Genomic DNA, 17,102 nt, shown 5'->3' on the forward strand with positions numbered 1-17,102 from the left:
TTACTTATCCTCAGCACTAGCCTTGATGAAGCCTATAGATGGAGAACCCTTGTTTCTATATCTCGCAGTGTCAGGCAATGCAATAGGTGCCGTCTTGGTAAAGGACCACGATGGTGAACAACACCCTGTGTATTATGTAAGTAAGAGTCTTTTAGATGCAGAATCCAGGTACTCCCATTTAGAGAAATTAATTCTTGCACTTATTATGGCTTCGACTAAACTGAGACATTATTTTGAAACTCACCCTATTATTTTGAGAACTAACTATCATGTAAAGAATGTTCTTAGAAAACCAGAGTTATCAGGTAGAATGGCTAAGTGGGCTGTAAAGTTAAGTGCATATGATATCCAATACGAGCCGAGAACAACAATCAAGTCTCAAGCACTAGCGGACTTTGTGGCTGATTTCACTAGTGATCTACAAAGAGAAGCTGATTTGGAAGTCCAACAACTGGAAAAGACCAAGGATCCTTGGATACTCTTCACAGATGGAGCGTCCAACGTGAGAGGAACAGGATTGGGGATCCTACTGAAATCGCCACAGGGGGGCATATTACCCCAATCCATAGCTTGTGAATTCCAGGCAACAAACAATGAAGCAGAGTACGAGGCTTTAATCACAGGTTTGCAATTAGCCAAAAGCATGAGGATCAGGTATCTTCAAGTTTATGTAGATTCTTTATTGATAACTAACCACTTTAATGGCTCGTATGCTGTTAAAGGTGAGAAACTAATGAAATATTTAGATGTTGTGAAGGAATTGTCGAAATTTTTTGAAGTATTTAGTATTACACAGGTACCGAGGGAAGAAAACGCTGGGGCAGATGCCTTAGCAAACTTAGCCTCATCTCTGAAGATTCCTGAAGATTTGAAAATCCCAATAATCCACATTCTGTAACCAGCGATAGGAGAACAGGAAGTTGGAGACATAACAAATGATAAGGAAATCTTACTCTGGGATCCTTCATTCTCAAATAACAAAGGATCATGGATCCATCCTATCAAGAACTATATTCAGACTGGAGAAATTCCAGCCACAGAAAATCCCAAGTCCTTCAAACTCAAGGTATCCCAATATATTTTATTAGATAATATGGTATATAGAAAATCTCTTGCAGGTCCATATCTGAGATGCATCGAAGATCCTGAGATCCAGGAAGTACTTAAGGATTTTCAAGAAGGAGATTGCGGCAATCACACAGGTGGAAGAGCATTATTTTCCAGGATACTTAGAACTGGATACTTCTGGCCAACAATGAAGAAGGATGCAGTGGAGTATTCAAAAAGGTGTGATGCTTGTCAAAGACACGCGAACATCCTTCATCAACCAGCGGAGCCTCTATATCCTATATCCTCCTCATGGCCTTTCATGAAATGGGGTATGGATATTGTAGGCAAACTGCCAAAAGCACCAGGTGGAAAAGTCTTCATGCTTGCTATGACTGACTACTTCTCCAAATGGATTGAGGCAGAAGCATTTGTACAAGTCCGAGAAAGGGAAGTAATATCTTTTATTAAACGAAATATTATAACTAGATTTGGTATTCCCGCTGAAATTATTTGTGACAATGGTTCCCAGTTTATCGGGAAGAGAACAACTAACTTTTGTGACAGTTGGGGCACCAAAATGATTACTTCAACTCGGTTCATCCTCAAGCCAATGGCCAAGCAGAGTCTAGCAACAAGATCATCATCAACAATCTAAAGAAAAAGCTAGGATCCAAGAAGGGAAAATGGGCTGAAGAACTTCCTTATGTTCTTTGGGCAGACAGAACTACAACCAAAAATGCAACAGGCCAGACACCCTTCTCTTTGGTGTTTGGATCAGAAGCAGTAATTCCCACAGAAATGGTGGTTCCTACTGCGAGAACCAACATCCGTGATCTAGCAAAAATAAAGAAGTCCTTCTTGAAGACTTGGATACTATAGAAGAACTCAGGGATCTAGCAAAAATCAGAATGGCAGCTTATCAACAAAGGGTAGCTGGGACATATAACAAAAACATCAGAATCAGAAGATTTCAAGAAGAAGATCTAGTGTTAAGGAAAGCCTTTCAAAACACAACAAATCCGGCTGATGGGAAGCTAGCGCCCAAATGGGAAGGACCTTATCAAATTGAGTCGGAGGCAGGAAAGGGGACATATCATTTGCTCACAATGGAAGGCAATAGGTTACCGAAAGCATGGAATGTCATCCACCTCAAGAAATATTTTTTCTGATCAGGATCCACTATCCTAAGAGTATATATTATCCAAAAAAGGAACTAGGATCCTTAAATCGGTAACATCTTTCTGATCAGTTATTCTTTTTGAATTATTACTGTTAATTTAAGGATAATGTATTCTTAACACTATATCTTTTCCAAGTTTTGAATAACCATGCAGGATTACAATAATTCAGTTGATGTTCAAGAGGTTGGCCACCTTTCCTTTACGTTTGAGGTACTATCTTATTTCCCTTGGCCTAGCCCACGACTGGATATGACCCCCGATGGTCATATCCCCTACGGTTTAAAGGTTTTCACCTTTCTCACGATCGCCAGTTGCGCACGCTATCCGACGTATAGTTCGGGGCAGCGGGGCCAGTACACGCTTAGTGGTTGATAATTTCGTTGTCTCCGGCTATATGGAGGATCCTACGAATTATGGTAGACGTACCATACCTCCGGTTTATAACGTTTTCACGTTATCTCACATTTGGGCTAAATCCCGGTTTGGGCGAGTCCCCAGTTTACATCCGAATCTTTGGGCCAGTCCCCAGTTTGGGCTTGTCCCCAGTTTGTTGGGCTTGTCCCCAGTTTATTTTATGGGCTTGTCCCCAGTTGCACGGGCTTGTCCCCAGATTACACGGGCTTGTCCCCAGTTGCACGGGCTTGTCCCCAGTTTATTTATTGGGCTTGTCCCCAGTTTAATGGGTTCGATCCTAGTTGATAATATGAATTCTTTGCAGCGGATTTTCTAAGTTTTTTCTGAAGATCAAGAAACTAAGGATCCCGGATCCTAATGCTACTCTTGTAAGGATCATTAAGAGTTCGATACTCCTAGTAACTTAGGTCTATCTAGACCTTCTGGTATGTTCTCTATTAGTTAACTTATGTGTATTATTTGTTGCAATTATTTTGAGAATTTCAGTTTGAGAAGCTATTCTCTTAAAGTAATTTGATTACTAAAATCTTTAGCCATTTTAAGGATACGTTATCCTAAAACTTGCCCTGCAAGGAAATTCTCTTTTATAAATGTTATCAACTATTAAGAATGTTTTATCCTAAGATTTACGATTTAAAGATATTCTATTCTAAACAATTTTTAAGGATCTTTTATCCTAAAAAAAAAATCTTTTACTCAAAATTATTTGTCAAACTATTAACAATGCCAAACTTATATTTAACAAGTTTTTGAAAATAAATGACAAGTAAATAGTCAAAAGATTTATATATTAATTAAAATAAGCCCCAAGGACTTATCCAAAATCCTTAACCCGGACTTCACCATACGAAAAGATGGACCATCCATCCGGGTTAAGTGAAAGTTACTAATAGTTCATAAAGTGAAGGGAAATTAAAAACAAGGGCAACAAAGGCTTCATCCCCACAAACAGAGGATCCCTCCACCTTTGTCACCCCCGCAGATTGTCTTAAGGATCATAGATCCTTTACCCTAAATACTATTGTTTATTACAGACCATAGAAATTGTTCATAAAAACTTCAACACCAAATAAAAAAAGGGCTCGGGCCTTGTCTTTAATATCCTTCATCGCCCACTTAAGCTGCATCTTCAACTGCAGCATCACCTTCCCCCTTGCCCGCTTCAACCGCCTCCTTAACGCCACTGGTCCCAGCCTCGGTGTTCTCAACCATCTCCTCATCATCCTCGCCACCAAGGTCGTCAAGAGCAGCCTTCCATTTCTCTACATCCCAGGCTGACTTGTCAAAAGCAGGATCACCGGCCTCCTTCGCCATCTTGATCCGCGCCTGGAATACCGACCTGGCAGCCCACACCTTGGCTTCATCAGTCGCCTGCTCCACTGCCTCTTGACATTGGGTTTCGGCTGAGGATATCTGATCCTCCAATTGTTTCTTGAGTCGGATCATAGCTTTATCCTTAGCAACCGCAGCTTTCCCTAACCCGGACATTTTCTTGCTCATCTGGAGGATAGTCATTTCATAATGGTCCCTCATAGCAATCACATCCTACCAATAAATTTCATGTCAAAACTAAGACAATACTGGATCCTAAAGGGGAAAATACGGTATACTTACAGAGCAGACAATGTCACAGTGAGTCTCGGGATCGGAGGATCTTTTCCTCTTGGAAGCTGCGGATTTGACTCTGGTAGTGGCGGTCTTGGGTTCGGAGCTTGTGCCAGCCTTTGAAGCCTCCTTCTTGACAGCAGGAGAAGTAATCATACAATCAATGTCGTCAAGGGAGAACTTGAGAGCGGATTTTCCAGATTTCTTAGTGCCTGTAGAAGAGAAATCAACAGATAAGTATTCTATTTTATTTTATTTACTTTAAAATGATTAACTTACTTGACATGTTTGAACTTGAGGATATGTCACAAAAACCTTCTACAAACCGAGCTTGAAAGGTCCTAACTTTGGTATCCAGTGCTAGGAACCGTTTTGCCTTTTCTTCTGTTCCAGGTAGCTTACTCAATGAAGCGAAGTTCTCAACTGCAGACAACAGAAAAGAATAAGTCTTAAAACTGAAGAAAAAAGGATCCTGCTATTCCTAAAGGATCCAGGATCCTACCCTTCGTGACCCACGTTGAAGGAAGATCAGTCCCACCTGGTATCAAGTCGTGTTTAACGAAGAAAAATTGATTCCTCCACACGGAATCATTTAGTGTGGCTTTGGAGATCGGATGGGGCTGTCGGGGCTTGGATTTGAAGATAAAACGGGCAGAACCGAAGGTAGTAAGGGTATACAGATATGACAACTCCGGAAGGCCAAAATTGATTTTTTCCTCCTCGATGATTCTTTCGATAGTGTTAAGAACCCTCCAGATCATCGGCATGGCTTGTATGTAAGATATGCCGGTAGAATCGAAAAAACTTTGGGTAAAAGGCGGAAAGGGGTATTTATAGCCGATAAGAAAGGGAGTTGCCGGAAAGCATACCCAAACCTTGGAGTAAATATCGCATCTAATGTTGGATTCGTAGGGTCGGAACAGGGTTTCTGGAGGAAATAATGTTTGAAAATTGTCGACCTCGGGATCCGTGAGCTTATAAATTTCGGAAGATGGGTTGGAAAGCAGACCTTGAGGTTCCATTTCGACTAGTTCAGAACCGCCGGATGAATGTTCAGAAGGTTTAGAAGGGGCTGGAGAAGAAGAAGAAGAAGAAGAAGAAGCGGCGGACATGATTAAAGAAAATAAGATACATAGGTTAGAAGAATACCTGATGCGTCGGATGAAGGTGTATATAATCCAAGATATAGGGCGGCATATATAGACGGTTATAATTAACCTTGGGGGCTAAATGGTAAATTTTCTGGCAAAACCGTCCCATCATTCAGTTTTTGCAGGATTTTATATTTCAAAATGACAGCTGTGCTCTGCTGTCAACCGTCATTTTGGGGGCAATTGTTAGGCCACGATTTTTATACTGAGGATCCTTTATCCTTGACTGTCTTATGGATAGTTTATCCTTGAAATATATATCAGGATATAAAGGATCGACGATCCTCGGTATTGTTTGTTTACTAATAATTGCATTTAGTATGGTGATGTGTTAGACAGGTATATCGACTTCAAGATGAACTTGCATCAATTATCCTCATGGGACATCATGTAGCTGGAACATGGATCTAGGATCCTAAAATTCAACATAGCTGATTATGGACGAACACTCTAGAGGATTGACGTTTAAATAACAACAACGGTATCTAAACCTGGTCTACCGCTTTATTCGCTAGTGAGTGGCTATCAGCACATGGTCAAAGAGCACATTGATGAAGAATGGAAGACTAGCGGATTTATAGGATGAAGTCGTTAAGTTTGTTAATTACTTTTTCCTTATATATTTGAGTATGATCGATAGGAATAGACACATGTACTCACACACACACTAGAGCAGAAGCAATTATTCTCTCTATACACTAGCTTTCATTGTAATCTCGATCATATACTCCACAAATATTTGTAATCACCGTTTGTTCATTAATAAACTCGACGGTGATAGTTTTCACCGTCCGGGGGTTTTTTGTGCCGGAGACCACGATAACCATATACTCATCGACCAAAGGTTACCTTGTTGATCATTGACTAAAGTACTTCGACCAAAGATTATCCTATTAATCTTCGACCGGAGCTATTTTACCAACGATTGCCTCGATAAGTTTTGACCGAAGTAAGACTATCGTGATTAAGGGCTTTTTCCCTCGTGATCAAACCATTGTGTTCACCGATATCACGCTTATACATTTGTTATTATCGAATTAGCACCTTACCTCACATAACAGATTTGGATACTTGATCCTTAGCTGATTTTTGTCCAAAACAATCATTAGCCTCTTTTATCCCATCCTTCATCTTCATTTCCATAGCAAGAAGTTGGGAGTCTGCTTGTTTATTCTCCTTAGCAACCTTCGCAATCAGCTTAGCAACAGCAGCAGCAGCAGCAAGAATCCTCATCCCTGACAAAGTTTCCTCAAGATCTTTGATAATTGATCCGTAGTAAGAACAGAAACCTTGGACACCCTACAACCCACAGGCCTAGGATCAACAACAATTGTCTAACAAGATTAACAAGATGAATAAAGGATCCTTACCTGGGTAACCGCTTGAGTAACCGCCTCGTGAAGCTGCTTCTCGACTTCATGAACCTCTGCTTGGGGATCGGGTAACTTCCTCTTTTTCACAGACTGAGCCTTAGCTCTGGTAGTTACGTTATGAAGGCTAGGAGCCGAAGTAGACTTGAAAGGTTCTTTCTTGACTGGCCCTGGAGAGATCAAATAGTCAATGTCATCAAACGAAAACTGGGTTGCAAGCTTATTAGCATACTTGGGCATGTCTTCAAGAACAACAAAACATATAAGTTTTCATTTTTTAACAGAATTAATATCCTTATCTTTATAATATTACTTTATATATGATAATTTGTTGTATTTTGGCATTGACAGGTTTATTAATTTCTTTTATTTAGTTTCAATGTTGTAACTCGATACAAGCTTATTCGCCCAGCACGTTGTGATTTAACGTTTTTAGGTATGCTTTTTTGTTCCGTTTAATGGTCCTGTCACGAAGCATCCTAAATCCTAGTTTCTTTTTGAACTGCGGATATAAAATTACCTTGATAAAACTAAATAAAATAAAATAAGAAGCAAAATCCATATATACCGTTCTCCCATTTATTTGTAAAAAAAAGTAGACAATCCACCATTTTTGCATCTATCTTCCTTCCCCTTTTGCAGAAGAAACCCTAACCTAAATCGGAAATCAAGAAAATGTTACGAGTCGCCGGGAGGAGATGCTGTTCTTCATGGTGGTCGTCTTCCTCCGCCGTCGTCCATCGCAATCCGATCAACAACGCAACCGCCGTTGATCATTCCACCTCCGACGCCCCCCAGATCCATTTCCATTCCTTACCCTTCATACCTCAATTCCATCTTCCTTAATCATATCAGAGGTCAGTCACTCACTCCGTTTATTATTATTATTATTATTATTATTATTATTATTATTATTATTATTATTATATTATTATTATTATTATTATTATTATTATTATTATTATTATTATTATATTATTATTATTATTATTATTATTATTATTATTATTATTATTATTATTATTATTATTATTATTATTATTATTATTATTATTATTATTATTATTATTATTATTATTATTATTATTATTATTATTATTATTATTATTATTATTATTATTATAATTATTATTATTATTATTATTATTATTATATTATTATTATTATTATTATTATTATTATTATTATTATTATTATTATTATTATTATTATTATTATTATTATTATTATTATTATTATTATTATTATTATTATTATTATTATTATTATTATTATTATTATTATTATTATTATTATTATTATTATTATTATTATTATTATTATTATTATTATTATTATTATTATTATTATTATTATTATTATTATTGGGTTTTGATTTATGTTTCATTTAACTCTTTACGGATTACGATTTAGGGTTTGTTGGCTTTTATTTATTTACTGCGGTTAAAGATCAAAACTTTCTTTCTTAAATGTTATTTTGTTATTGTTGTAATTCATTTTAGACATTGGGTTGCTTGTAAATGTATGATTTGATAATATGTGTTTGTTTCCCTCGTTCTTTGAAGTCGTAAGGGCCATTAGATTCTGCAAGGTCTGTCTGTGATATGAATTTCGTTGGGTCGGGATATGGGTACATTAATTCAATTGAAGGCACCCGTGTTTCGTGTTGTTATGTAGTTATCATCATATGCTACCAGGATTGGTAGATGTTAATATTTCTCTTGGTGTTTTGCTAATGGCTATATATTAGCATAATAAGTGTTGCACATGAAAGATAGCAGAGACATTGTGCAAAAAAACCCGATCCATACCCTGCTTTTGAGTGATAGTTGAGGCGAGAGCTAAAGGCATATATATCACGTAGCGACCCACACTTGTTTTGCAACAACACTTGTAGCTGTATAAACACAAAAAAGAAAATTCACATCAGTTTTTACTAAAACAGTATTGTATATACTAGTAATGAAATGTTGCGCATCAGTTGATTGTACTATACAAGTAGCTCATGCCTAGAGGACATACTCTTTTATCCTACACCTTAAATACTGAGAAGTGAGAAACTTATATTGTTCCTTCTAGGTTTTTAGGCCGGTTGGGTTTTGCTATTAATTACAAAGCTCTTTCAAATATATGTCCCATTGCTATTAATTAGGATTGAGAGCAGCTAATTTGTGCAATAAAGTTTATGCTCCGTGATGAGGAAATTCACTGCCTTTTTGTTTTTTCGACTGTTGTATGAGTTAGTGCATTCTTGCTTTATCTTTTTATTGCAGAAACAAAATAAATTGATATGCGTCAAATACTGCTCTTTGTGTGTCATTTGCACTTCATTTGCTCAAACGAATAATTAGAATGTCTTAAAATAAGTTTATTTCCAATCTTTTCGAGAGCATCATTAACATTCTGCTTTCAAACTGTGTGCACACATCTGTATTTGTTTGAAGTTGAAACGACTTTGGAACTGGATTTTTGGTCAAATTAGGTGCTCTAGAGTGTGTAAGCTTTTGCAGGCATGATAGGCCAGTATGTCGTTTGTTAGTTTGTCATGGATTGTTTGGTTGATTAGCTCATTTTTTGTGTAAATGTCGATGCATGCTTAGTCTTTAATCTTGGTGCCTCATGACATGGGTGAATGTGGCTGCTTGTGTCTTTTTCACAAAGCAAACACCATTAGAACTTATTTGCATTCTGGTCGGTACAAATTTTTAGACAATTCTTTTTATCTGCTAAACTTCTATGTTATCTGTAACTTTTTAGTAATGGACCCACCCATTTTGACTTGTTTTATGATAACCTGAAATCACACCATTTTAATGGTTTATACCTTTTGCTGTCACTCTTTAACTGAATACGGGTTCTCATGAAGTGCAATATTATTATCTAGACAACTGCATGAACGATGAGTATGTGTAAATGTTACGTTGATAATGTAAACATGTATCATCTTTGTCCCTCAACACAGATCAACTTTTACTAATAAAAAGTTTTAATGTCCCATGTTAGGTTGATTATTAGTTTTCTGTTCTGAACTTTGACTTCTATTCCATATTATGGTTCAATATAGACATCGACTCTTTCTTTCAGGTCTTTCTACTGGTTCAATCACTCCAACAAACGACCTAGGTTTTGATGTCCCTCCTACTGTAGCCGCCATTCAGAACCCAACATCCAAAATCACTTACGACGAGTACAATCACGAACGATATCCACCTGGCGACCCCAGCAAGCGTGCTTTTGCATACTTCGTGTTGACCGGTGGTCGATTCGTTTACGCATCACTAATCCGTCTCTTGGTACTCAAGTTTGTTCTAAGCATGTCTGCAAGTAAAGACGTTCTTGCCCTTGCTTCACTTGAAGTTGACCTCTCAAGCATCGAGCCAGGGACCACAGTAACCGTCAAGTGGCGTGGGAAACCTGTTTTCATCAGGCGCAGGACCGAAGCTGACATCGACCTAGCCAACAGTGTTGATGTGAACTCTCTGAGGGACCCACAGGAGGATGCGGTTAGGGTTAAAGACCCAGAGTGGCTCATAGTTGTTGGTGTGTGCACCCATCTGGGTTGCATCCCGTTGCCGAATGCAGGTGACTTTGGTGGTTGGTTTTGCCCGTGCCATGGATCCCACTATGATATATCTGGAAGAATCCGAAAGGGTCCGGCTCCTTATAATCTGGAGGTGCCTACTTATAGCTTCTTGGGTGACAATAAGTTGCTGATAGGTTGAGAATGTTATAAGCAAGGTTTACTACAAAAAGTGCTGAAAGAAAGCAGAGACTAATGTTTTAATTTTGTTATAGTTTTCTTGTCATTCTATGTATCAGATATTTTTTTGTATGGGCTGCATCAAAGTTATGAATAAGGCAGCATCAGGTGTTTTATTTGTTGGAATGTTTGTTTTATATATGTTGTGATTTGTTTGCTTTAACTCTAGGGATCATTTCTTTCATTGAGTTTTATACCCTCTCTTTTTCACACAAAACACACAGTATAGGTTTTAAGGAAAAAGGGGTTCAACTATGGGGTGCTTATTGTTGTTAAGAGTTTGACTTTGGCTTATTTGGGGTGGTTGAGACTTGAGAACCTGTTCTTGATGGACTGGCTGGTGAATTGTATATGTACTCCTTTGGTCATGTTCTTTTGAGATTTCATAAGCTGATAAATAACACTGCAAAATCCTGTTTTTTTTCTTTTTTAAGTTGACAGTGCTCGTTTGTTTTGCCTGCTATAGCTCGCTTATTGTTTTGCACGCTACTCGTGTTCTTTTTGGTTACTCGTGTGAAAGGTTTGAGGTTATCTATTCCTACAGGGTAGAGGTAAGATTGTCTACATCTTACCCTCAGACACTACCATAGTTTTGCTATTGATGGGATATACTGAGTACGATGATGATGATGATGATGATGATGATGATGATGTGTGAAAGGTTTGAGGCCATTACTTAAGATGTGTGTTCTTTTTGGTTACTCGTGTGAGGGTCAAGATCATTTGTTATGTCCCAATGAACGGATTATATGATGTTAATTTGTATATGATGTCACAACAAATATGATGCCAATTCATTCGTTCAACTAGATAAAAAAATAGGAATAAGTTTTAAGAGCTTGTTATGGTTTAATACTTAATCGATCTTGTTCTCTATTTTCGTTTTCTTTTTAGTTTCTTGCTAATCCTTTCATTTTATGATATTGACATTGAATTAGAATTATTATTTTTGTTAAAGATTTTATAATTTTATGTTTGTCATTATTTTGAAAGCTATAATCGTAATGAAGCGAGGCATATCGATAATATATCTCTCAGCACACCTAGTAGAGGCATTCGTGGTGTATTTTTTTCTCTTGTGAAGATGGTGTAATGTTAAGGAGAGATAAATGCTAATGTCGACTAGACTTTTATTGTTAGGGGTGCTCATATATTTGACATTCATATGATACATTGCTTATAGCAATGTCAATATGATATCATATTTCCAAAGTTAAATACAATTATAAGTAGAGGCATAATGTCAACTCTAGTGACTTCTTTAATGTTTAAATTGTTACACTTCATCTTATAATTACTATTTCTTTGTGTTTGATGGTAGTATGCCATATACTTTTCTAAATTAACTTTTTTTTTAATCCACGTCATATCTTTCATATCATGTAAGCTATTAGAGTTAAAGTAAAAATTGCATGTTAATTTGGTAACTGATAACCTGATAAAAGTATTATATTTTGAGTGATTGAAATAATTGATGAAAATTGAGTGATTTTAAAAGGAAAAAATAAACTTATACGTAGTTTTAGCGAAAAACAAAAACTTCATGTACGTTTTTAAAAGTTATCAATTTATTCATTGGAGTTTAGAAGATTAATGGAGCATTTTTTTAGAAGAGAAATATGTTTAAAAGTAAACAAAATAAAAAAAATAAGTATTTTTCCTCTATTAAAAATATATAATTAGATAATTGATGCAAAATATGTAAATATATGTCACATCATCTATTATATTCATTTTCTCTCTCATTCCCACTCACATCATCATCCTAAGGGTAGACGGGGCACCGCGTGGTGGCCTCCCCATCAAGCGTGGTGGCCCTTAGCACACCGCCGTCGTCCCCTTGTCACGCTGAAAAGAGGGTGTTTATGTGATGGTTGTCACGTGTGATGATGGGTGTATTCCAAGAAAAAGATCCGTTGGATGTAGCCGTTGGAGGAGTGGGGGGGGGGGGGGGGGTTTATATAAAAAAACCAATATAAAACCAAAAGAAAAACATAAACCAAATCCAAATCCAACTCAAAAACACTCTCAAACTTCTCATTCATTCACAACAAAAAAATATGGAATTTCCGAAACACTCGATGCCCTTAGACACCGATAGCTCTTCGTCTTCGGACGATGACATTCTCGAATGGTTCCCGTTGCTATACAAAGAACTTGAAGGCCCGAGCCGTCCAAAGAAAAAAGTGGTGGTGCGTGATCGTATACATGCCCACGACGTGCTAATGAACGACTATTTTGTGGAGGAGCCGAAGTACAATGACGAGACGTTTAGGGAACGCTTTCGTTTGCCGAAATCTTTATTCTTAAAGATTGTAGGCGACGTCGAAGCAAACGAAGAATGATTTCAAGAATCTTACGACGCGAGAGGCAAACGAAGTTTTACGCCGCTTCAAAAATGCACATCCGCTATTCGTCAACTAGCGACAGGTAACCCACCCGACCAATTCGATGAATACTTACAAATGTCTAAGAGAACTTCACGTGAATGTCTACAATTCTTTTGTAACGCGATTATAAAATTGTATGCCAAAGAGTTTCTACGAAAACCAACAAGACACGACATTACACGTCTTTACGCCGCACACGAGGCTAGATGGCATTTTCCAGGGATGCTCGGTAGCATCGATTGTACACATATCGAATGGAGGAATTGTCCACATGAGTTGCGAGGGGCGTATGTTAGGGGTGATATCAAACGACCGACCATCTCACTAGAAGCGGTTGCGTCAAATGATTTATGGATTTGGCATTCTTATTTTGGTGTTCCCGGCTCAAACAACGGCATCACTGTTCTGTACACATCACCGTTGTTTCAGAGCGTAATAGATGGCACCGCACCTTTCTATCCGTACTTTGTCAACGAGAGATATTACAGACGTGGCTACTATCTTGTCGACGGTATCTACCCGCAATGGTCTGTTTTTGTGAAAGCCTTTTCGTTTCCTGTCAAGACCAGTGAAAAGGCGTTCAAGAAGTTGCAAAAATCGGCAAGAAAAGATGTCGAGAGAGCTTTCGGTGTTTTAAATGGTAGATGGTGCATACTCAGTCGACCGGTTCGTGTAATGAAAAAACCCACGATCTCTAGCTACTTGTATGCATGCATCATATTACACAATATGTTAATAAAAGAAGATGGAAATGCAATTTCTCCAGATTGGGTACCGGATCCTCCGACTCAAGTTCCCGTTCCCGATGATGTCCAATTAGACTTGCGGGATGAAGATATTCATTATCGGTTGAGATGGGATCTTGTTGCGCATAAGGTTCTTTAGGTTTGGAATTTCCGGATTCAAACGAGGAGTAGACGTTCGTAGTAACTTTTATTTTTTATTTCTAAATGTTAAGTTGAATTATGTTCTATTAAACTATTGTTTTTATTTTTAAGTTCTATTAAATATTGTTTTTATTTTTAAGTTACAAATAAAAATAAAAAATAAAAAATTCCATCACACCACACCACACCACACACACACCACCACCCCTAGTAAAAGACCATCACATGTGATGGATTTTGGGTTGGTGATGTGACATAATATAATAGGGTGGGGTGTGTGATGAGTGATGCCATCACATCCACCACCCCTCCCTCCCTCCCTCCCTAAATGAAAGGACTTGGTTAAAGATTTCACTACACACTCTCTCTGTCTCTTCTCCAACTCATCATCCATGTTAACCTAACTACATTGCATTTGGTTCGGTCTTATGATTATGATTGTTAATGGGTGTCTTCAAAGTTTAGGATGTTATAAATTTAACAAAAACATCAAAATCTACATTTTTTATAAAGTATTTTTTTTAACACCAGAGAATCTCACGTGTAAACTTATCCTTTTGGAGCCATGCTCAAAGTCGACTCCTTGACCGCCATGAGACCGTAGCCCCTTATGCGCGGGAACCGGATAGAATCCGTAAACCCTCACCCTCTGTTAGGTTCGCCCCCGAGATTAAAACCTTGATTCATCCCTTCACTCAGATGTCCTTTGAACCAGCCCAAGTGAGAATCAAATATTCATCTCTACATATAGAGTGCATGCCTCTTACCACTAGACCAAATTCTCAAGACATTTATAAAGTATTTGGCTTAATATATAAACCCTTTGTGGATTGAAATTAAATATATAGCTCGCTTGGTAATTACATGTTTTTAAGTAAAAAAAATATTTAAAATCAAGTTAATCGATTCTAATCCTTAATTAATGAACACAAACTCAAAGGCCAGTTAAATTCGTTTCAGAGAATGCTTATGGCATTTATTTGTCAGACGGTATTAGGTGTTTTGGTGGATTCCTCTGCCAAAATGGCAAGTTTAGCCGTTAAAAAAATTATTATTATCAAACAAAATATAAAAATATCTTAAATATTTAAACATACAATAGTACTAAATAATTGACAAACCTGTAATATAATCAGATTTAATTTAAACGCATTATGAACAAAATATGCATATTTTACGTGGATGGTGAGATACATACTAGTTTAGTAGAAAATAAAGTGTCTTGAAAAGGGTGCTATGGAGTATGGCTCGTCCATTTGATTAAAAGTCGTCACTGTTGATTTGGACCCTTTGCAACCTCCCAAAGGCTCATTTTTGTTACTTCACTTGAAAATATGGTTTTTAAGATTAAATGATTACATAAAAGTAAAATTCTATACTTAGTGGTCATAATTCACTAGAAGCAAGAGATAGTATTAGCAATTCCAATACCCAGGATAGTTTATGAGAATTACTTAAAATTTCATGGCTCTAAACGATAAATAAAAGGACTGTAAAATCATGCTTTGGATTATCGATAAATCATTTAACAATTTTACAAATTGTATTGCATTTTCAAAACAATATTAACCAAAACAAAAATCAATAAATAATAATAATAAAATAAACAAATTACTAAAATGTATCATATAAAACACAAAGAAATTTTTTTCTCTGTATAAAAAAGACCGTTTTGGGATCAAATGATCCATGACCTTTGGTTCAATAGACTAACATTTTTTTCATTGTATTAGTGGGTAATTTTGTAGCCTTGTGTTTTAAAACAAAATTATATATAAACAATATATATTTTTTAATAATTATGTGTCTTTTGAGAGACTGAGCCTGGGTCGGCGCCCTGCTTGTTGTTTCATTGGACCGACCCTACCCATACTTGTCGCTTGTTAGGTACCCGTTAGGTTGCTACTTAGAGGTGCACACAGAAATCGGTTAACCGGTTTCTAACCGATTTTGTAACCGGTTAGTAACCGGTCCAATCCTAACCGGTTATTAACCGATCCTAACCGCCGGTTAGTAACCGGTTTGTATTCTTGATTTCAAAACCGGTTATAAACCGGTTAACCGATTTTTTTAATTATTATTTTATAAAAACCGGTTATTAACCGGTTAACCGATCCAGCCTAACCAGTCAAAACCGCTTCTCTAGCCGGCCAAAACCAGTTACTACCCTAACCGAAAAACCGGTATAAACAGTTAATGCCCGAAAAAAAAACGATTAGCAAAATAACCGGTTAACCGACTTGTACACCTCTATCGCTACTCATTGCTCATGTACGCCATGTTGCTCGTTTATTGTCTCTTGAGAAACTTGTTCTAATAATGTTCATTAACTAAAACCCAATCACAAACGTGATTCTTTTTATGTGAGTGCATGTTTAGTCAAATTAATACACTAATGAAATATTTCTTCAAAGGCATAGTGTATTATTTAATTTATTATTATTAATTTTTCCAAATGTTACTTCTATCCTACTTTTCAAGTTACACCAAATTTATATTTATTTAGGATTGAACTCAAGGCCTCTCATCTAAAAGATTTACATCAGTCTCGATCATCACATGAGCTAGTCTCACGATGACACGTACATGATTAATAATTGCTAAAACTTAAAAAAGTGAAGTGCGGTTTTCATCCATGTGGTTTGTCTGAATATACGTTTCTAGGCCAATAGTTTCAAATTTGCAATTTTTGTCATTGTGGTTTCATTTCACTTGCAATTAAACCCGACCTCACTGACCTCTTTAGTCTCGTCGTTAAACCCATCAGCGTGCTTCTTGCATGAGGGACAATCTTGTAATCTTTTAATCCCAAACACACCCTATCCCCTCACGCGAGGGGCATGCGAATTAGAGCCAGATTTATTTAAGGAGAAAAATAGAAAAAACTTCTTCCCATGTGAGGGGTACACTGATACGCTAAACGACCATACTTAATGGAATTAGTGGAGTCCAGTTTAATTGTAAATGAAATGAAATTACATTGACGGAAATAACAAACATGGCACTGTTAGACTGAAACCACATATTTAAACAAACCATGTCAACAAAAACCTCAACTTAAAATGGTATGTTTAAACCTGCAATAAAAAATTAATCAAAAATGAATAATGCTTGTGTGAGAGCCGCCAAGACCAGAGGCATCAAAGTTGATCCAACTTACCTACCTGATATTAAGATTAACCCTAATAATAAAAACTTTGATTAATAATAATTTAATAAAATCCAACAAATCACACTTGAGTTTGGGGTTGGTGAAATAGAAGCCAAATTTCTCACCTCTTTATAGATCTCACT

The 17,102-nt window shown here is 36.9% G+C and overlaps 1 pseudogene across 1 annotated transcript; it reads left to right on the forward strand.

Moving 5' to 3' along the window:
- The first annotated feature begins 7,384 nt into the window (after positions 1-7,384).
- On the forward strand, positions 7,385-10,694 carry LOC143549145 (cytochrome b-c1 complex subunit Rieske-4, mitochondrial-like; annotated as a pseudogene). The gene is made up of 2 exons (XR_013138091.1): positions 7,385-7,628; positions 9,856-10,694. The product of XR_013138091.1 is annotated as a cytochrome b-c1 complex subunit Rieske-4, mitochondrial-like (transcript).
- The last annotated feature ends 6,408 nt before the right edge of the window (positions 10,695-17,102 follow it).

The sequence above is a fragment of the Bidens hawaiensis genome, unplaced genomic scaffold, assembly GCF_021521415.1.
Source record: "Bidens hawaiensis isolate Kalapana, Puna unplaced genomic scaffold, B.hawaiensis_p1.1 tig00015444_1, whole genome shotgun sequence".
In the NCBI taxonomy this organism is placed as follows: domain Eukaryota; kingdom Viridiplantae; phylum Streptophyta; class Magnoliopsida; order Asterales; family Asteraceae; genus Bidens; species Bidens hawaiensis.